At 41.1% G+C, this 22626-nt stretch overlaps 1 protein-coding gene and 1 pseudogene across 3 annotated transcripts in view; one reads left to right on the forward strand and one right to left on the reverse strand.

Annotated features, from left to right (window-relative positions):
* The window catches only part of NHS (NHS actin remodeling regulator), a 441226-nt gene that overhangs the window by 137310 nt on the left and 281290 nt on the right, over positions 1 to 22626 (forward strand). The gene's annotated exons all lie outside the window — the stretch shown is intronic.
* LOC109460236 (large ribosomal subunit protein eL37-like) lies at positions 6179 to 6493 on the reverse strand (annotated as a pseudogene).

Genomic DNA, 22626 nt, shown 5'->3' on the forward strand with positions numbered 1-22626 from the left:
AAAGGTATTCTGCCCCCTCTCCCTACCTTCAACCATAACAGAAACCGTGTTAGCTTTCTAAGGCAGCACAAAGCACACCCAACTTGTCAAAAACGAAAAAGAGACAATATAGACCCTTTTGAGCCTCCCCCCAAAAAAAACATCTCAAAAGTCATATAGAAACAGAATAATCCCTTCATCACGGATGGGGTTTATTCATGTTAGCAAAATCCAAATAAATACAGTTAGACACTTCTTAACCTTGGGAAACCTGGGGAAACATTTTCTCTCTCTCTCTTTTTTAACCCATCTGCTCAGTTCCTTTATGATGTACCCCACATCCACACTGCAGGCATGGAAAGGTACACAGTATGACACTGACTCATCCTTTTATAATATTAACACCATTTGGTGTCCGGGCTACTTCTTCTGGGCTTTTAATCCACCAGGTTTTACTAGGGGGGAATTGGCCCAGGCAGTGACCAGATGAGAATTTTTTCCCTCACTGCCCTCTGTGCATTTGATCGCAGAACCTCTGTAAAACCACACACATTCTCTTAACCTTAGTCTGCTTCTCTGTAAAATGAACAGATCCTTACTACAAGGCAGCAGCAAGCAAAGATGTAAAAATCACCTGAGGGGGGAAGGACAGAGACGAATCTGTGTGGCTCGAGGTGCAGTTGTGCATTGATAAATCCCATTAGCACGTGCGTTCCTGAGTGTTAGTGTGATATTTCGGTCACTTTAATCATTGTCAGTGGTGCGCCTTCATGTGCAGTTTGCTCTTAAAAATATGTGGGTTTTCAAGGTTTCATTTCATAATATTTCTCCCCCCCTCGGTGAAATAATTGGGTAATACATTTAAAAGAATTCCTCTTCTTGGCTGGGCCTGTTTTCTCTAAGTGGTTACTCGCGGTGTACTCATTAGCAGTGGCAAGGAAATGGCACCCTAGCAGCTTTCGTGAAAGGTCTCCACTGAGAGCTGGGAGGTGGGCGACTGGGTGGCTGGAGTCTCAGCAATTTTAGCAGAAGGGGAAAACGGAAATGAGGACTTTTCTAGCCTCTGAAGTTTTTATGAATACACTCCATGAAAATGATGAAAATGGTGAGGATAATGAATGTCACCGTTGTGATGGGCTACCCAGAGAGGAAGTCTCTCTCTCTCTCTCTCTCTCTCTCTCTCTCTCTGAGGCAGAGGAAAGAGAGATGAGAGATTGAGGGTGGAGAAGCAAGGAAGGCCCTTACCGTCCCCATGGGTCTTTGGAGTCACCTTCACTCATAGGCCTTTCAGGAATGGGGGACAGAAAGGCAGAAGAGAAAATGGTGAAGCAGCAGTTCTCTGTTGCCCTTGGTAACACTGGAAGGGGTGGCGCTGGCATCTTGTGAGTGGGCCTTCCCTGCCCTGGGGAGGTCATGGGACATCACATAGGGGTGGAGACCTGGCTGGGGAGGGCTGAGCAGTGTGTTGATCACAAGACTGTGCCATGAACAAGCACATGTTCCCTGCTGGACACTGCAGCTCCACCTGGCTCCTTCTGGCACCTTCTAAATATGTCCCCTGGGGCATGCTATAGTCCCCATATGGCCCCTGTAGGCCTTTTTCCCCTACATGTATCAATTCATCAGAGTAAAAACTCACCAGGAGTAAGAGTAGGGAATGAAACAATCCCCCAGACTCCTCTTGCACCCCCCTTCCTGAGTCTCCATGGTATCAGATGGCTGCTTGCAACCATTTACTTCTGATTGAGTGCTCTGATTTCTTTAGCCCCTTATCTTCTCCTCTTCCCTCCCCCAGTTCCTTACCCCTCTCCCCTCTGCCCTCCTCTCCCCACAGCTTTGGTAAGAAAGAGCCAGCCTTGAATTCAAGCATAATTGCTCGGTAGGGGGGACTTCCTTGAAAAAACCTCAGATTTTTGGGCTGTAACAGTGGAAATCTGTTTGAACCCTTGAACTTCCTTTATTGTTGAAATGACCACCTACAGAAACATGCTGAGGGAAAGTAGCAGAAGCACAGTGGTCCCTTTTATGGCAAAAACAGTAGCTGGAATTATTTCACTTTTGCAAGAATTCTGTAATCAGAAGGCATTTCTGAGAGGAGAGTATGGAGCAAACATTCCACAAGTTGGAGATGTCTGGGCTATGATCAGGATATTGTAATAATCAATGTTTCTGGGCTTGGAAACAGAGTCTTCATTCTTTTTGACCTCAAGTACAAAAGCTGGTAACTGTAGCGTTTCTGTATACTTCCATTGCCATTTGCAAGGCTCTGCTCTGGATACTGGGGATTTTCACACACACGAGCAACAAAGAGAGAAGAAGGTTTTTTTTTTCTTCTTTTCTTTTCTTGTTTTCTTTTTTTTTTTTTTTTTTTTTGCCTCTTATGAAGTAAAATTGGTATGTGATGACTGTTTAGTATTTTTCCAACAAACAGATTGCGTGAACTCTTTCTTCAGTTCACACCGGAATTAGGATATCCTTCCATTTACAGAGGTCCTGTGCATTTGGTGTACCTGGGGAGGGATCCTGCGTAGACATACGCTGGTAAATTTGGGAAGATGTTGCTTTTAGTCTGTCCCCATCACCCTCATCCTCCCTCCACCCCCCCCATCCAACATTATCATCTTAAAACAGAACTCTTTCTGCTTAAGAAAACCTATAGTCCCCACCTTCAAAGATAAAGCCCCAACTCCTTAGTAAGGCATGGGTCTGACCCCAGCCCACTTTCTAGTTCATCCTTTTACACCTCTCACTCCCCGGACCTGCCATGTTTGTTTCACTTCACTGCATATGCTGTTCCTGCTGCTTAACATATCTCTTTCTTTTCTTTACTGGAAACAACTCCTACTCAGACTTCAAACCCCAAGCCAAATGTCACTTCCTCTGTGAAGTCTTCCCTAACTTCTTCATCTGCTGGCTCCATCCATTTTGCCATCAACATATTTTCACGGTTTACAGATGTTACTCTGAACAGTACTTAACCACATGGGACCATAATCATTTGTTACATGTCTGTTGCAGTCCACTGCCAGCCCAGTGAAGGTGGGAGCCGTGTCTTATTCTGCTTAGATTCTCGGGGCCCAGCATACTGCCTGGCATCCAGAGGGTGTTCAGTAAATATTTACTCAATGAGTGGACGGGGCCCATGAGGAAAATGAGGAATTGTGTGTGTGTGTGTGTGTGTGTGTGTGAGAGAGAGAGAGAGAGAGAGAGATAGAAATAGAGAGAGAGAAGAGAAAGAGAGAGACAGAGAGAGAAAATTACTTTGACTTGGTGTTGTTATCTAATTACAAAAGTCATAGTTGTCTGGAAATGAGCATTGGAAGAGCGGATGTTCCCTTCAAGAAATACCAAGATAATCATATTTATCCTCTTTATCGGTCTTCTGGACAAATACCCAATATTGTTATGAGATGACACAATGCTTCTGTATTTTACTAAGATTTGTGGGTCTATGTGAATTTCAGGATACACACACACACAAACACATACTCTCGGTTTTTAAAATGCACAAATTAAGATTATTTTTCATTGAGTTATTACATACCAGGGATCAGCAAACTTTTCCTGTAAAAGGCCAGATAGTAAATATTTTCAGCTTTGTGAGACATTTAGTCTTTGTTATAGCTACTCAGGTCTGCCTTATAGAGAGAAAGCAGCCATAGATAATGATAATATAGAATTTATAAAAACATATTTTTTCAAATTACAGATTTTTAAATTAACATGCAAAGTCTCCACTTTTGAATAGTGAATATTCAGCAATGATTTTATCTTAAAATATTTTCTTCTGCAACTTTTTGGAATTATATAAAGCATGTGAAGGGACGTAGAGCAGGAGCAAACACACGGAGAATGGGTGATGGTATTAGAATCAATTTATTTTCATGTTAACCACAAATATTTATGATGAAGCTCTTCAGGCTGCCACAAGTAAAATAAAAGTCAATACAAAAATCCAAGTTTTAGCAATACTTTTCCTTACTTATGGCTTCCATGGTTCATTTTCTCATTTACAATGATTAAACATTATCCGAGAAAGATGAATTTTTCCAGAGAGGATTACTGCACCTTTTTGGCATTGTGTTGATCAAAACAGTCAGAACTGGGCATTAAAAATATATTTGTAGATGTGATAGTGTGGTCAAGATATTTGCTTATTTTATAATAGGGCTGCAGATTATTCTGTGAACCACTCTAGTGATTGCATTTGGATGAGGAATAAGAGACTATGGATTTTGTACATCAACGTCCTCCTGTCTTTGGTTAATTTTGCAATTTTTCTGTTTTGTCAGTGATAGCCTCCCTTTGCAGCCACGTTCGCAAATTCCTCATTTTAAGCAACTCTGGTCTGGATCATGCATGCCGCCCAAGAGCACTTGCACAAAAGAATTCGAAAATTGCCAAGTCCTACAAACGCATGGGCTTCGTTATTTATTATTAATCTTGGGGCGGCTCAAATCTCTACTTAAGCGTGGAGGCTGTTGATTTCACCACAGAATATTTGGAAGGTTTCATCCTGTTCTTGTACATCAAGGACTCTTCCTGACAAAGCTAAGCAACAATAAATCAATGCAGAAAGAAAAGATAAATAAGGATGAGCTGAATTGCAAATGTATGTGTTTCAGGCCTTAATATTACAAGAAAGAAAGATGGTGCATTCTAAGAATTCATTCATTCTCGGAAGGCTGGTGTCTTTTCATTGTTGCTGGTTTAAAAAAAAAAAAAAGGTTGGGAGTATAGAGATGACCTCTTCATCACCTTGGCAAGGGCTGGCTCTTCCCTGCCCCTCCCTTCTCGGGTGCTCTGCCCCCCAACCCCCAGGAACTGCTCCTTGTGCCCAGAGCAGTTTCCTTTTTTACTCCCAGGAGCGCTATGATTTCTCTGGCCTGTCCTCAGAGGCCTCAAATCCAATGTCAGGACACCATTCTTCCTTTCTCCTCATATGTGGCTGCCCTCAATTCAATGCCGAGGAGGCTTAGAAATTCCCTCAACTTCGTCCATGTTAAGATGATTTTGTAGAAAAGAACAATCTCTGTCCTTGGAGGATGTGTTAGTCCTTAAATCTCTGTGTGACATTGGAGCCCATGATAAATTTTCATGGGCCAAGGGTCCTTCCAAGCACATTTTCCCCAAGGCTTACCTTTGTGATGCTGTTCGTCCAGCCCATCTGATACTGAAGTAGCGGGAAGAGAAAGTAGGAGGAGGGAGGGAGAGGAAGAGGAGGGGGGAGGAGGAGGAAAAGAAAGCAACTCTTAACAGCAAAGAGCAAATAGAGGAGAATATTGATGGTCAGGCTGGTGACTGGTAAACCTGTTTCACAGCTAAGACTCTCAGAGCAGATACCTCTTTTTCTGGTTCATGTATATATATTTGTGGATAGGACCATGAATAAATGGGATTATTCTGCTGTAAATATTTTTGTTGCGGTTTTATCTTAGCGTCTTTATGGTTTAACATAGATCCTTTCCTTTGATCAATGGATCTTAAAACCAGCAAGCTTTGCTATAGATTTTTATAAACAGAATGTTCCCTTTTTAGTGTGGAGCCTGGAAATCTAAAGGGCATGGTTCTTCTTATGGGCAGATCTTTTGTTTAAAATCTTCAGTGGCTCGCCATCAGTACCAGGAACATTTGAAAATTGGGTTCTCAAATTAACTTTGGTTTGTATTAAAATTCTCTATTGAAACTTTTGTCTTTTTCAAGTGGACCTTCTGGTCTTGGACATAAATTTCCACAACCTAGTGGGTTTCTCAGAATAATAACATTAAAGCTTTTAGATGACTATCATTTCTGGCTTGAAGTGAAAACAGAAATGTAGACAAAATGCACAGGTAGAAAACATGAAAAGAAAATAAGTGTTGTCTTTAATATCTGTGGGAAACCTGGGTGGTATTTGCTCTGGACTGCTTAAGATTGTGTAATGTTGCTTAAAGTTGGTTTGATGCTTTAAGCACCACATGTATGTGTCCATGTGTCCATGTATGTGCACATACATGATAGAAAGAATATCTCTAGATTTCGTTTATAAAGAATACTGGGTTAGAAGGTCTAGAAAGTGAGAAATGATTAGTTATGTACACCACCCACACAGCCCAGGATTCTGCCATGAAAAGCTAAAATTCTTCCCTGAATATCACTTGTTTTTGTTGTGGTTTTTTTTTAATTCAAAAACTTTATTGTGCAACTAATCATGGACTCCTTAAGAGGAACTGGATGCTGCAACAACTACCCTCTTGGGTTTGGGTGTTGTTGCTTCATGGAATCCATGCCTGAATCTGTGGTGTATCATTTTTAGGTGCCTCATTCAACCAGTCCCGGTGGTATTTCGTCTTTCAGCCTTGGCATTCCGGTTATCCTTTCTCTTCCGCTTGGCAGGGTAGCCACATTTGTCACAGGTAGACTTCTCAACATGGTAGGCCTTAGAGCCACAGAGGCAGCATAGCACGTGCAGCTTATTGTGATGCTTTCTGAATGATGACATTCCCTTCGTCATTGCGCTTCTGCGGCCAAGACCAAAGAGCCCTGATGTCACTTTCCAAGGTGAGCCTTGTGATAGCTTCTTTCCTAGACACTCATAGTTTTGAATCGCTAAAGTGTCTTGCTTAGACACACTTTTAGAGTAAGTAATTCTGTAAATCTTTCCCGATATTTCTAGATGTTGGGAGCAAATCCGTGTTCACCTTATCCATGTCCTTCATGGGTTTATAGATTTCTGTTGTATGAACTTTGGCTTTCTTCAACAAATCTGGAAGCTGAATGGTGCCTATAGACTATTTCTTGAACTTCTGTATGCCATAGTATTCTATGTCAGTATGCAATCTGCTCATTCCTTCCCTTTTCTAAAATGAGGTTACATTTTAATTATTTTAACTGATAAGTATTAACTGAGAACGTACTATGAACCTAACTCGGAGAGATATTATAAGTAGATGGCTAATAAAAACAATTTGAGAATCTAAAAATAATTTGCCAAAGCATGTAATCGATTTGCTAGTACTTTGTTCATTCATCCATTAACCTGACTTTCATCTTTTCATCCCCCATCTGCTCTTCCATCCATTCATGCATTCATCTACCCATCCCTTCATCCATCCACCCACCCATCCATCCTTTCATCTCTCCCTCTCCCCATCCATTTCTTCCCCTACCCTTTATCCCTCCCTCTCCCCATCTATTCATTTACCCATCCACCCATCATTCACCAGACAGATGCTGAAGGTCTAGGATGGTCTTGGCACATGTCTTGGCATTTTAAATATAAAGTTGACAAAATAGTCCCTGTCCTCTAGAAGCTCAAAATCTGAGTGGGGAGACAAGCTACAGAGAGTGACAGGGGTGAGGGATGGTAGATGAGGGTAAAGGGGATCAAATATATGGTGATGGGAGGAGAACTGACTCTGGGTGATGAACACACAATGTGATATATAGATAATGTAATACAGAATTGTACACCTGAAACCTATGTAACTTTACTAACAATGTCACCTCAATAAACTTTAATTTAAAAAAAAGCAATAAAAAATTATTTATAAAGATTTTGAATTTCCTGGTAGAAAAAGCATTCTTCATGCACAGTGGTCTAATCACAGTAAATGTGTACTGGGCATTCTTTAATACTTACTGTTTTAAAAGACAATGCTAGGTTCTACTTTGGAAACTGAATATTTTCTTCCTGTACTCTCCTGATTTCTTATTTGCAGGTATAGCATTTTTATAATGATCTATAAAGGTATGTTTTAAAAATGGAAATAAGAAACGTAGAGGCAGGTATTACATGGAATTAAGGGGCTATTGGAATGTGTGAATTCAGTAGGGGGACATAGCTGAGAATTGAATGGTTCTAAAAACACTCGCGTCTTTTTTTTTTTTCAGTAGCAGGAAACTAATGGTTTTTGTTTCTTGGGAGGGAGAGGGCAGAGGTAGCAGTGGTTTCTTAATTATGAAATGCAATTGTTTAGATTTTTAAGTAGTATTATTCCTGTTATGAGTTGCCCCAGGAAGCCACATCAAAGGCAGGTGTGTGTGTGTATGTGTGTGTGTGTGTGTGTGTGTGTGTGTTGCTGGCCTGGGTCTTGGAGACAGACCTGGTCTGTCAGACACGGACTTAATTTCATTGTTTGAACTGGAAATAAGTTAGTGTGTTCTTTCTAGCTGAGAGAGTCATTTTTTCCTGCCTTGTTTTCTAGCCATCAAGTCTATATTTGCATTTTAATTAAGAAAGAAGGTAACTCTTGGAGCTGAAATTTGGATGAAAGCTGTGAATATTTACTATTGGAAAGAGCCTTGTTAACATAAGCCTACCTGTTTAAAGCCATAGTTTTAAACTTTTCTACTGTGACTGATTTTTTCATTTTTGTACTTTGTGTTTTTAATTAATGTTTTCTTTTTTAAAAAGATACAACTGACATACAGGAATGTGAACAAACCTTAAGTGTACGGCTTGACAGATTTTTGTGTGTGTACACACACATCTGACCACCAATCAGATCCAGATATAGAACATTTCCAGTGTTCCAGAAAGTTCCCTTGTGCCCCTTTTCAGTCAGTAGTCATACCCTACCTCCCACAGTAGTAACTGCTATTCTTAACTCTATCATTGATTCATTTAACTTATTTTTGAAGTTCATACAAATGAAATCATACAGTATGTATCTTTTGTGCCATGGCTTCTTTTGATGACTATTATGCCTGTGTTATTCATCTATGTTGTTGTGTATTGAAGAGCTGTTCTGTTTGTTTGTTTGGATTGCTGTATTGTATTTTATATAATGACTGATTTTTGACCAGAAACTTCCCTGGGTGTGTTATTTTAAAACCATAATAGGATTGAGCTAAAATATTCTATTTTTCCATTCATATTTGGCCATTTGCCCCTGAGGTCCATGATCATCAATTAATTAACAAATTTTTTTTACACTTATTATGTACCCAGAATCACTGGGGATAAAAGAAGTATAAGACACGATCCCTGCCACCAAATATCTCACAATTCATTTAAAGTAAATAAACTTTGTGCGTTTATTTACAGACAAAATTATCAAGGTTTCTGCCTGGGTTCTAAGAAAGTGAAATTGCTACCTGAATTGCTCTTAGTTGGGTTTGTGTGACATCTTTGTTTTGTTTTGACAACAGGAATTGGCCCCAGTGATAGAGGCAGCTAATGATTCAGTCCATCAATCTGTCAGTTTTTATTGAAAACCCACTTAGTATGTGCTCAGTGTGTGCTTCATCTAGATGGTTCTCTTCTAATCCAGTTTCTCACCCTTAGCACTATTGCCACTTGGGGCTGGGTAATTCTTTGTCGTGGGGGCTGTCCTGTGCACTGTGGGATGTTTAGCAGCCTCCTTGGCCTCTACCCACTAGGTACCTGTAGCATCCACCCCCCGGACTGTCCCCCCCCCCATGACAACCAAAAATGTATCCAGACATTGCTAGAATCACCTTCGGTTGAAAACCATTGTTCTAAATATACTGCTACTGCTTCCTACATTTCAGTTCATACACCTTTTTGAATACTTACTGTGTTTTTCTCATTCATATTCTCCTTTTGTTATGTACCTGGATGTGCAAAGCACACAGATTTCATTTCTGGAGGTAGAGAACAGTATGAAAGAAAGCATGAAGGCAAGAATTGGTAAGCTTTCATGGTAGCTATTGACAGGGCAAATGGTCAAACTTAAAAGTGGCAATTCTGAAGAACCTGTTGACATTCCAAATCTCCAAGTGATTTTTAGAGCTTCTGAGAATTCAAGAACTTCTAAGACCTCCATAGTTTGGAATTATGCCTTGAGTAACAGGCCTGGCGTAGGCATGAAGTTCCTATACTGTATTTCATTATGAGGTTTTGACCAGGCTTCCAACGGGCATTTGCAACTGGGGTTTGATCAGAGAAAGTAGTGTTCTAAAATATGAGAAAACTTGAATAATAAAAGCAACATGCCAATGGCTTTTCATGTATTTGTTTAAAACCTGCCTTGGTTCCAGGTAGGATTTAAGGTGGTTGTTTATCATTGCATGTGCTGTCTTCCACACTGGTGTAAAATATCAAGCAGAGTAGAGATATATTATAGAGAGGAAGGAATATTAGAATCATTGCTCAGAAGATGACTTGAGAAGGCATCTCCTCCTCCTTCATCCAACTTTCACAAAGGACCTCCTCTAACCAGACAGTATGGTGAAATCATGAGTTAATTATAGACTTGGAAGAGTTAGCATGAGAGCCTGGTTTGTCTTGCCTCTGGCCCTCTGTCTGCTCGGCTGCCTCCTGGTTGGGAGCCTTTGGCAGTGCTCAGGTTGGGGATGAGATACCTTGGCAGGCTTGGGTGGGCATCAAAGACACGGGGAAGGAACCCAGCCCAGTTTCTGGCAATTCTGTCTGTCACTGGGTTTTATGCCTGTGTTCAAAATATTTCATTTCTCCATCTGTGAAATGGAGATAATCCTTCCTCACCTTGCAGGGCTGTTGGGAGGATTAATTAGCTAATGTTCCTCAAGTGCTTTGAAGATGAAAAGGCTTGTGGAAGTGCTAAGTAGTATTAAGGGAAGGCAGCAAGTGCCTGCTGGAAGTATCCTTAGTTTCTTCCTTGTCCCTTTTCAGCAGTTGTGTTTTTCTCGACGTTGAAGTGTGTTTCATGGAGCAAAGTGCTTTCTTGGTGGGCTGGACAATGTGCCAATCAATATAGAACAAAGACAATGCCATTTTATTTTATGCCTTGGTACTAATTTAGCTTATCAATTGGCATGACTTCTGAAGATCTTTAGCTCAGAATGTATTAATTATCAAGCCTGGTGGTTTTCCAGGGTGAGCTTAATTTACTTTGTGGTGGAGAGAGGAAGTGGGGTTAAGGGAGGTCCTGCCAGATGGCCTTGAGATGGAAGGATTTCTTGAGATGGAGGTCATTTTTGATGTTATGACAGGTGAGAAGACTGCAAGGGAGAGAGAAGCTGGGAGTAAAACGTTCTGCTTTCTCCTCACTTTTACAGCAGGAATAGAACTTCCACTGTCTTAGCAGTAGCTTGCTCCTCAAGGCTGTCATGCCTTCAGATTATGTCTTTCATGAGGTGAATTTCCCTTTCCCAGCCCAGACTTAGAAGAGGGATTCCATGAGTGCGCATGCTGATTGCAACTCATCAATTCGTCTTTTGCTTCCCTGAGGTTTGTGTATTAGGACAGAGCTCACAGTGAGAGGGCTGGATGCAGGGCTTTGTTGAGAAGCATGTCTACCTACTATTGCACTGGTGGCTTCTATAGATCTTGCAGCCTTCTCAGGATCTTTTCTAGACATGTTATTGTTTGTAATAAAGAAGAAAAATAATAGTACCAGGAGTATTCAATCATTTGTTGATTTGAATCTTTTAATCTTAAAAATTCTATCTAATTCTTTTGAGAAGTTTCTGTGGTCATTGATTTTAAAATCCACCTTGCTCTGTCTGAATCTATTTCTGTTTTGTTTGCTCATTCTGTTCTTTTGATTCCATATATAAGTGAGATCATATGGTAATTGTCTTTCTCAGTCTGACTTATTTCACTTACGCCAGAAAAGCAAAAGAAAAAATAAACAAATGGGACTATATCAAACTAAAAGGTTTTTTTCACAGCAGAGGAAACCATCAACAAAACAAAAAGACATCCTACCGAATGAGAGAAGATATTTCCAATGATACATCTGGTAAGGGGTTAATATCCAAAATTTATATAAAAGAAAGCTCATACAACTCAACACAGACATATACACACACACACACACACACACACACACACACACACAAAAAAGAAAACAACCCAATTAAAAAATGGGCAGAGGACATGAGGCAACATTTCTCCAAAGAGGACATACAGATGGCCAGTAGACATGAAAAGATGCTCAATGTCACTGATCATCAGAGAAATGCAAGTTATAACCACAGTGAGATATCACCTCAGTCTGGTCAGAATGGCCATCATCAATAAATCAAGAAACGAGGATGTGGAGAATCCTCGGAGAATCCAAGAATGTTGGCGAGGATGTTGAGAAAAGGGAACCCTCGTACACTGTTGGAGGGATTGCAAATTGGTGCAGCCACTATGGAAAACAGTATGGAGGTATCTCAAAAAATTGAAAACAGAACTATCTTATGACATAGGAATTCCACTCCTGGGTGGATGTGGACTTATCAGGGGGATCACTTTATAGATTATGTAGATACCTGACAACTGTGCTGGATACCTGTAGTTGATGGAGAATAATATAGAATGTCAACTGTAATTAAATATATATATATATATATATATATATATATATATATATATACACACATATATATACATGTATATATATATACATATACATATACATATATATATATATATATATATACATATACATATATATATATATATATATATATATATATATATATATATATATACACATATATATATATTTAATTATAGCCACGGGATGTAAAGCATAGCACAGGGAATATAGTCAATGGTATTGTAACAACTATATATGACGTCAGAGGGGTAGTATACTGGGAGGGGTGTTATCACTTTGTGAGACGTGTAAATGTCTAATCATGTTGTTTTGTGCACCTGAAACTAATAATAATAAAACAAATTTTAAAAACCACCTGGCTTTAGAGAATGGATATGCTCCTGAAACACCAAGGGCAAACCAGATTTTGGTAAATCAGGTTATTTTAGGGACCCCATGGGAGTTTTTCACTTAAATGATGCTGAAAGTGAATCCTTGTGTAAGGCAAACGTATCTTGTATATTCTTTGTCTTTCAGTAACTTGCATTTGTTGACTTTATCAAATATGTGTGGGGGAATGAGACTAAAGGCCAATAGGCGACATATGGCAGGATCTCCCCCCAAGTGACCCTCTGGATAGGGTTGTGCCTACATCATTTTGGTGAGGCACATCGTAGGGTCAAGAAGCTGGGGAGAGACTGGCATTTGTAGGTCTTTCTCTTTAAATCAGGCCTGCTTATGATCTTTCTCGTATTTACTCTCCTCCATTCCTAAAATCGAGGCCCTGGATTCCCTTCTCTTCAAAGACCTCTTGGCAACCTTCCTAGGAATGGCAGAGTTCATTCCGATCGGTGTCCGGTGAGTGTAGCTCAACCGTGATGGAGCTCAACCTGTCAAACTTGCAGAAAAATGTCTGTTACATATTCCAGCTGTTTCTTAAACATGCTCCCTAAGAGCTATTTCCATTTGTTAGCTGTCAGAACGATGTAGAGGAATTGCTGCAGACCCTCGATGTCGTCAGCCACCTTTGTTTCTATACTAGTTTTTTCTTTATTAGCCAATCAATGTTTGGCAAAGAGAAAGAACAGGCTAAGAACTTTCCCTGATGACTTGCTGCCCCTAGTCTTGGAGTTCTTCTAGCACAAGGAAATTGAGGGGGAATTTGGTTTTTCATGTTTTCACTCCTGCTTATGAGACCTGCGAGGACTGCACACACCTCCACTAACATTGGCAAAGATGGAGTTCTGAGCTCAAGCATCACCTTGGAAACTGGATCCCATTGCTGCTGGGAAAGGAACGCTTGGTTGCCCAGAGCATTAAAATAGGGAATGTTGATTGTACCTTTCAGTGCTCCTGCCTGCAGTCATCAGAGATACAGGGTGGATGAACTAAGTGACTTCTGAAAACTTTGGTTTTCTCTGGGCCCCATGGACATTGGAACTGGAGACTTTAGGGTTCAGTGAGTGAGGGAGTGTGCTGCTAGAATTTTTCTCACAAACCGGGGTGTTTTTCCCTCGTGAGGCAAAAGTGATTTGGACTTCTCAGAAATTCCAATGGTGTGCTGGAGTCAGTTTGTACCAGCCTTCAAGAGCTGATTGTGACATCTCTCCCCAACTTGCTTTCAGTGACAACACATTGGTAGCTTGAAATCTGCCATGGTGGGTGTATTGACACCACAGAAATGGACAAATGCTGCAAATCAGGGCTCCTCAACACCCATGCTGGTTGTTGAACATCTACCAGCACACACAGGAAGTTAGCCTCACCCCTAATATCTCCTCAGCCTCACTTATGGGGCTGTGTAGCTTACAGGGAAGAGACTCCCTTTGCTGTGGTTTTATTGTGTGTTCCTCTTGTGCATAGGCAGGGTCTGCCCCTTGTTCTCTCATCTACTATACTCAGCCTGAGAGAGAGCAGTGTGAGATGGGCTGTGTGGCAGAAGATTGCCAGGGTGATGATTTTTCCCCTTTTACTAATAAGCTATATGGCAGGTCATTTTACCTCTCTAGTCCTCAGCTTCCTCTTCATTATAATAAAAGTAATTTGGATCATTAGATGATCGCTAAGTTTCCTTTTAGCTCTGACATTCTGTGATTCGATGAGTGCTTAGCTGCTAGGAAATGTCATGTCTTTTAAAGGCCTGGAACACTTCAAAGCTTTCTCATTTTTTTTGTCCGGATCTTGGTCTCCCAATAATTTCACTTCTATCTAGACTTCTGCCTCCAGCATGAATGAATGGGGCCACTCCAGGTGAGAATCATCACTAATTAGTTCCTTTTATCTGGAGGTGTCAAAGCACTCAAGGCAGCAGTCATTACCCTTCATGGTCACTCTCCAAAGAAGGCTGCATGAGTGTGCCTGTTTTACAAGGGGTCTGTCATGGTGGTGAATTATTGACTTATCTTTTCTTGATCGGAATGAGGCTACCTCCTGGTTTTCAAGAAGTTCCAGTTTTGAGATTAGTCTGCTGTATAGAACCCCAGATTACTAGGCATGCTTGGCCTGGCTGATGTGCAGATAGAGTTCTGTGTGTTTTCCACCTCTCTAAAGTGGAAATACATTTGAATAGGTTTTTGCTAGTCCAGAAGAGTTTTGAAAAACATGTTTAAATGAGGCTTTCTCTTCAAAATTCTTTAAAAGAAGTGTGATGTGAGTTTATATTGGGGATTGAGGGTAGACTTAATGGAATGTAGAAGGGATAAAATACATTTTTATGGGGTGCCTGGAAGGGGAAGAGGTGCTGACAGGGAGTTGGGACTGACTATAGACGTGGCAACTTTGTGATTTTGCTTAAAATCTTGTTAAGACATGTAGGCCCATATTTCAGCACCTGCAGACATACGTGTCCATGGGATGAGCCCTCTCTGCCCAATGACATGTGCCAACTCAGGCCAGCTGTTATTGTGATTGTGTTTGTGAGGCCGCTTATTCTTGAATTAGGAATCCTGAGTGCTTTAATGACTGTTTTCAGGGTTGGTTACCCACCATGCCATCCCAACTTGACTGCATTCAGTGACTGGAGCCATGGTTTCCACACCTGAAGGTCTGAGCCATTGAGTCTGCCACCAAAAGCATAAACTATGTGAAGGGCTGGAAAAGAAGTAAATTGCTCTGGGATTCAACTTCAGAGGAAAATTGAGTTCTGACAATGGAGGCTGACTGCAAATCTCTTAGCTTCAGGCTGCCAACAGTAGCACAACTCAGAGGTCTTCAAACTTTTCTTGTTGGAATACTTGACATATATATATATGTATATATATACATATATATATGAAGTTATATTTAAAATTAAGTACACCCTTGTATGTTATATATTTCATATCTGAATGTGTAATGATAACTTTAATTCACTGAAAAAAGTGTATTTTCCAGTACATTCTCATTGCTCAAAGTGTGATTCACGGACCAGCGACATCAGCATCCCCTGGGAGCTTGTTAGAAATGCAGAATCTCGAGTCCTTCCGTAGCCCCACTAAATCAGAATCAGCATTTTAATAAGATTTCCAGGTGATTTATGTGCGCATTAAAGTCTGAGAAGCACTGGTGTATATCATATACGTGCATTAAGTATATCTTCATCAAAACCTTTCAATTTATGGAAAAAAAAGGTCTGTTACATGCCCTAATTGGAGAAGCCATTTCTTATTGTCAAACCAATCAGCCAAGCCAGACTGGCTTTTAGTCAGTAAAAAGAATTGACTTTGTTGATTCAAGTGAATGTGTTAATATGTGTGCTTGGCTAATCTTCTCCTTCTGAGTTCTGATTCTTGGATAGATGGGGAGCTGCGTGGCTAGATAAATATATAAGGCACAAAGCTGTGCTATGAATTTGTCGCCTGAATAAAATATGGCACAGTAGCCTTTCCTAGTTCTTATTGAAGGTTTCTTTGCTTTACTCTTGGGATTCTCCCTCTAAACTGATGCTGTCTTCAGTTATCCTTTTGTTTGTGTGTCAGGAGATTTTTTGCTCCTTGGGATAATGCATCTTGGTAAGATTGAGGATAGGTGGGCAAAATATGCCTTTCTTTAGTAATGGAAGAGGGGCAAGCTGCGAAAGAGGAGTAAGGAAAAGCAGGAGACCACAGATCCGGCAGATTAGCTTTAGGGAGGCAACATATGGAAGCTGAAGATCTGGAAATTGAATCTCTTAAAGCTATCCATATACCCACATCTGCCAGAAAGTCTTTGGGGACCCCAGTGGAAGGTGAACCCCAGTTTAAGAATGTTGAGTTTGGAGAAAGAGTTAATACCCTTTTGGAAATTCTTGCATTCAAGCCTTTTAATCTCCCTTCTGCCCTTTAATTTGAGTGTGCGTGCATTTACACGTGCATACACACGCACGTGCAAGTATGTCAAACAAAAGAAACTTAGTCGCAATTCACCACAGCCAAAGCTTCTGCCTGTTCCCTTGTCTACTTTTGAATTCCGACTTCAACTAATTTATCAAATATTTATTTAACATCTACTGTGCATTAAGTACTGCACCATGCATTGGGGATATAAAAGTGACCAAAGTAGATACAGGGAAACAGTCACCATTTGTAACTAATATGCAAACACTTATGGGAATCAGAGAGATTTTCGTAGGATTCCGAACGAAGGGATGGCAAGAAACTCCCAGTGTTAACCTAGCAGCTTAGTAGTGGGAAAGTTCCTAAAGAAAGGATATTGAAGACCATTAAAGAAAAGGTAAATCTGTGTGTGTGTGTGTGTGTGTGTTACAGCGCAAACCATCACACACCTGCAATATTATCCAACTGCTTTAAAGTTTAATTCCCTTGGATTTGATCCACGATAACATCAAGTATCTCTGTGGGCAATTCCAAGGCATCTGAGTAGGCTTGCTGGGAATCAAAATCTATTAGGTTGGTGCAAAAGTAATTGCAGTTTTTGCAATTAGTTTTCACCTTTTAAACTGCAATTACTTTTGCACCAACCTAATAGTAAGACTTTCAGAAAAATCAGAGAAGGGAAACTTTATTGGTTTTGAGGCCAGTCTTGTAATTTCATTCTGTTTTCTGTCTGAGACTTTTAACACCTATTAGGCATGTGTCCTGACAATCAGAAGATTTAAAATGAGACACATAAGCAAATGTTTAATTGGGAAGAAAGCAGAGCCATTAGGGCACTGTGGCTGTCTCCACATGGGGGCAACCAGGCAAACCCAGGATCCATGCATCAGAAAAGAAATGGCACAGAGAGACTTCACTGCCTTCCTGGAGCTGTGGCCCTTGGTAACTTGTTGACTCTGGTCCTGGGGTCAGGTTATTGCTGAGTTGCTGTTAACGCTAGTAATTGTAAAATGGCCCTCTCCTGTCTGAGGTAAGAATGTAGTAGGGTGGCGTCACAGAACTTCTCACCATTACTGCTTGGGAGCCCTTTGGCCCCGTTCCTCTCCCGTCCACGCCTTCCACTACAGCATGGACTGCAGCACTTGCTGCTTTCTACCCTCACCCTCTTTGGTTAATTTGGCTGAAGGCTAGGGAACTCATGAAGAGGCTCAGGGCAGAAGAGGGTGGAGCTTTGGACATTGTTGAATACCCAGAGACCAGTAGTGGTCCCTGACAGATCTCGCTCTGTCTTTCTTTGTCTTTAATTTGGTCACTTTTAATTTTTTACTGGATGCCAAACATTTATTGAGTAAAGAGTTTACCTTTTATAACATTTTAAAAATAACAGCTTTATTGAAATACAGTTCACTCATTTAAAGCATACAGTTCAGTGGTTTTTAGTGTATTCAGAGTTGTGCAAGCATCACCACAATCAATTTTAGAACATTTTCATCACTCCAAAAAGAAACTCTGTATCCATTAAGTGCCACTCCCCATTTCTCCCTCCCTTTAGCCCCTGGCAACCACTAATCTACTTTCTGTCTGTATGGATTTCACTATTCTGGACATGTCATGTAAATTAGAATTACACAATATGTAGCCTTTTATGTCTGGCTTCCTTCACTTAGTATAATGGTTTTAAGGTTCATCCATGTTGTAGCCTGTGTCAGTATATTATTATTATTATTGGGTTTTTTTTGGTCTCATTGCATTGGTTAAAACCCTCAGCTCTTTTTTTTTTTAAAGAATTTATTGGTGAATAGTGTGTACGTTCAGGACTTTTTTCCAAGTCAAGTTGTCCTTTCAGTCTTAGTTGTGGAGGGCGCAGCTCAGCTCCAGGTCCAGTTGCCATTGCTAGTTGCAGGGGGCACAGCTCACCATCCCTTGCGGGAGTCGAACTGGCAACCTTGTGGTTGAGAGGACTCGCTCCAACCAACTGAGCCATCCGGGAGCTCAGCGGCAGCTCAGCTCAAGGTGCCATGTTCAATCTTAGTTGCAGGGGGCACTGCCCACCATCCCTTGCGGGAGTCGAGGAATCGAACTGGCAACTTTGTGGTTGAGAGCCCACTGGCCCATGTGGGAATCAAACCGGCAGCCTTCGGAGTTAGCAGCATGGAGCTCTTACCGCCTGAGCCACCGGGCCGGCCCCAGTGTGTCAGTATATTATTACTTTTTATAGGTGAATAATATTTCATTGTATGGACAGTCACATTGTGTTTATCCAGTCATCTGGTGTGTGTCCTACCTTTTGACCATTATAAATATGCTGTTATAACCATCTGTGTACAAGTTTCTGTGTAAACATATATTTTCATTTCTTTTTGGTATATGCCTATGAGTGGAATTGCTGGGTCATATGATTATTCCATATGATCTTTGGAGGAACTGGTTATGCATTTTTGATCTGGTATTGTCCTGTGAGGCTTGAAGGTAGGAAAGGGGGTAGAAATTAGTACAGAGTAGACATTGGTAGATCTCAGCCTGGCAGTGCCATTTTTATGGGTACAACAAGATCATTTTCTTCAGTTCCTTGTGGCCTTATTTTCTAGAGACTAACGACCCCCCTGGGATTGTGAACTAGGGATTTTTGATTTTTAACCTCTCTTGAGGGACGTCTGTGAAACACAACCCCTAGAGTGCTTGATGGACTGTCAGCCTGTATCTGCAGGGAACACAAACCAGCTGTTCAGCTCCATTAGCTCCTGTCTCATCTGGAACTGCCTTTCATAGGTTCCCCACCCCCCAAACAATGGCCCAAGTTATAGCCTTGCAGTTGCCGGCCCCCTTTAATTGGATCCTTCGTTTCATAATCTGTTATTTGCGTGGTGTCTGGGCCTTGACTAAAGGGCCGTGCTTTTTCTTAAACTCAACAATTTAGTAAGATATTTGATGGAATCCAATGATTCATCTATTCCATGAAGAATGGGTGGTGTGTGTGTGTGTGTGTGTGTGTGTATTGGTAAGGAGGAGCATGTCACACCGAGGAGAAATTACCTTTAAAACAGAATCAGATTAGGCTGGAAAAACCTCTACTTCCTATAGAGGACCCCTTCCTAGGGGCTTTAATTCCTAAAATGACAAAAGGGTCTTGTAGCACAATTTCACTTATAAATGGCCCCCTGGTGTGGATGTTCATGACACTGGCAGTGCCAAGTGAAACCTTCGTCACTTACCATGTTTCCCCGAAAATAAGACCTAACCGGAAAATAAGCCCTAACATGATTTTTCAGGATGACATCCCCTGAACATAAGCCCTAATGCATCTTTTGGAGAAAAAATTAATAGAAGACCCAGTCTTATTTTCGGGGAAACATGATATGTTCTGGGGCACACAGAATAGTTTTCTCCTGCTTTGTTGAACTGACCTGAATTTGGGTGGAATGCCTTCTCTGACTTATACTACTGGCAGGTTTCAGCTCTAAGCTTCATTTATGTGCCTTCATCCTGTGTGTAGCAGTGGCTCAGATCATGGCAAAGACTGGGCTTGAAATTCCTTGCCCTGGAATTCAAGACCATCCATGATTTAGGGTGTAGCAGATAAGAATGAGGGCCATGGAAGTGGAATGCTTAGGGATAATCCCGGCTCTGGATGACCCCGGGAAAGTAACTTAACCTCTTGGAGCCCAGTGTCCTCTTCTGTAAGATGGGAATAAGAATACCTACCTCATGCAGTTGTTGGGCGGATTAAGTAGGTTAACAGATGCAATACACTCAGAAGGAACTTAGTCAGTGCTTAGCTGTATTTGTTGTTGTTGTTATTATGCTATGTTCCATCTACTTAATGGTTGTTGGCCCAGCTTAGATTCCACCTCTTCTATGAAGCACTTGCATGAATATCTGTCTTGCTCACTACTGGGTGTATAGTACCAAGCACAGTGCCAGGCATATAATAAATGCTCAATAAATGCTTGCTGAATGAATAATGGATGAATGAATGAATGAATGAATGCATACATTTTCCCATCTGGGAGCAATCCACTGTTCTTCGAGGCTTTGATAGCACTTTGTCTCTACCTCCTTTTATGGAGTTTTCCACATTGAACCTTTATTGGAGTTAATTGTGCTTTAAATGTAACTCCCTTACCCAGATGGTCAGCCCTTGGAAAGTAGAGCCTGGGTCAGTTGTTTCAGTATTTCCTGTGAGGCCTTGCGTGGGGGGCAATAAATATTTGGTAAATAATTAATCCCCTTTGGAAACGATGGTCTTAAACCATTAAATTGCCAAGTGTTTTTTACTGGATGCAAACACAGAGACATATGTGTACAGAGAGGGTATCCCTTCAACAATTTCATGACATGTGGCTTTCTTTCTTTTTTCCTAAAGGAAGTGATAAAGGTAAAAGTTAAAGAGGTGGGTGACAGTGGGAGCCAGAGACTCGTAATAAATAAAAATGTGAGTTCAGTTCAAAGAACAGGTTGATGTTAAAGTTTTATTGGAGTTTAACAATTTTGGAAAATATATAGGTTTCATTCTGCTTTGAACTCCTTCAAATGTTGTGTGGGTTTTTTTTTTTTTTTTAATAAAAGCGCACACAACCCTTTGGTTCTGTCTGAAAATAATGGATTATTTGCATTGGGTTCTGAAGTTAATCACTGTTATTGTGCGCCTTTTGTTCCTGGTTGGGAATGCTGTGGTTGTTTAGTGGGGAGCTGAGGCCTGTCTCTTCTTGGATGTGACTGGTTACAGAGAATAAGAAATCACTTGTCCAGTGGTCCAGAATAGCATAGGGTTGGTCCACATGCAGGCCAGGCTCCTTCCTGGATGCCCAGGGGACAAGTGACAGGTCAAAGGGAGATAGATACCAACTGGTACCTGAAAAGATTTCTCTGTTTTATTTAGCATCAAGTGACACTTGGCCAAGCTGAGAAGTAGAGAACTGAGTTACACTGAACCAGTTGCCACATATTCTGTGGAAAGAAACCATGTGCATCAAAACAGAAATATGGAATGAGTCAAGGTGATTTTACTCACTTTCACCTTTGAATTTATGGATTATATTTACCCTGAAATTTCAGTAAACTGGTGAAAAAAAATTAAGTACATTATCCATGGTAAAGCTAACTGCTGGAATACCCTCAAATCTTAGTGACTTATCCCAGGAAATGTTTATTTCTCACTCATGCTACAATCTAATGTGGTTGGCAGGGGGTGGGGGAGGGTGCTGTGCTACACATGGTCATTCAAGGACCCAGGCTCCTTTCATCTTGTGGCTCTACCTTCCTTCAGGGTCTCAGAGTCCTCCACTAGATCTCCAAATTTAACCAGCAGTCAGGGGATGAGAGAGACAGCAAGTGTGGGGGAGTTAAGAGGGCAGTTTTTATGGGCCAGGCCTCAAAATAGTGTTTATCACTGCCGCCCACATTCCATTGGCCGGCCTCAGTTCATGGCCACACCTAGCCACGGGGAAGCTAGGAAACATGGTCTAGCAATGTGATCAGAGGAAAGGCAAATGGTTTAGTGAAAAACTACTCAATCTCTGCCACAGAAACCAAACTGGAACCCCCTTTCAGTTGCCATAAGGAGAGAAGGGGTATTTTACTGTGGTTTGGAAAATGCTTGATTTAAAATAAATTGCTATTAGTGTATCCTAGGGAAGGGACCAGCACTGACTCAGCTAAGGTCAGTTATTCATTCAAAGGGTTTTCTATTAAGCATCTACCATATGTCAGGCATTGTGTTGGGCACAGGGGCTATGATGGTGGGAAATACCAGAAGCAGTCCATGTTCTTTAGGAGCTGGCATCTTTCAGAAGACAGGCAACTGAGCATGCACATTCCATATAATCTAAGGACTACGTAGGGGAAAGTAAGAGTGCTATGGGAGCCAACAGCTGGAGACCAAGGCAAGTCTGGGAGAGCCAGAGAAATTTCCAGAAAAAAAAGTGACATTTACAGACCTGAAATAGGGGTACTAAGACAGCCAGCGGAAGGAAGGCAAGGCAGTGGTATGAGTAACTGTATGTCAGGCGAGGGAATAGCTCAGTAATTCTCAGCCTTGACTGCCCTTTGGTGTCACCTTGGGTAGATTTGGCCAATTAACTCAGAATCTTGCAGGGGGAGGGTCGGTAGGTACAGGCATT

This window comes from Rhinolophus sinicus, chromosome 18 (genome assembly GCF_057876585.1).
Source record: "Rhinolophus sinicus isolate RSI-liver-muscle chromosome 18, RSI-T2T, whole genome shotgun sequence".
Taxonomy (NCBI): Eukaryota; Metazoa; Chordata; class Mammalia; order Chiroptera; family Rhinolophidae; genus Rhinolophus; species Rhinolophus sinicus.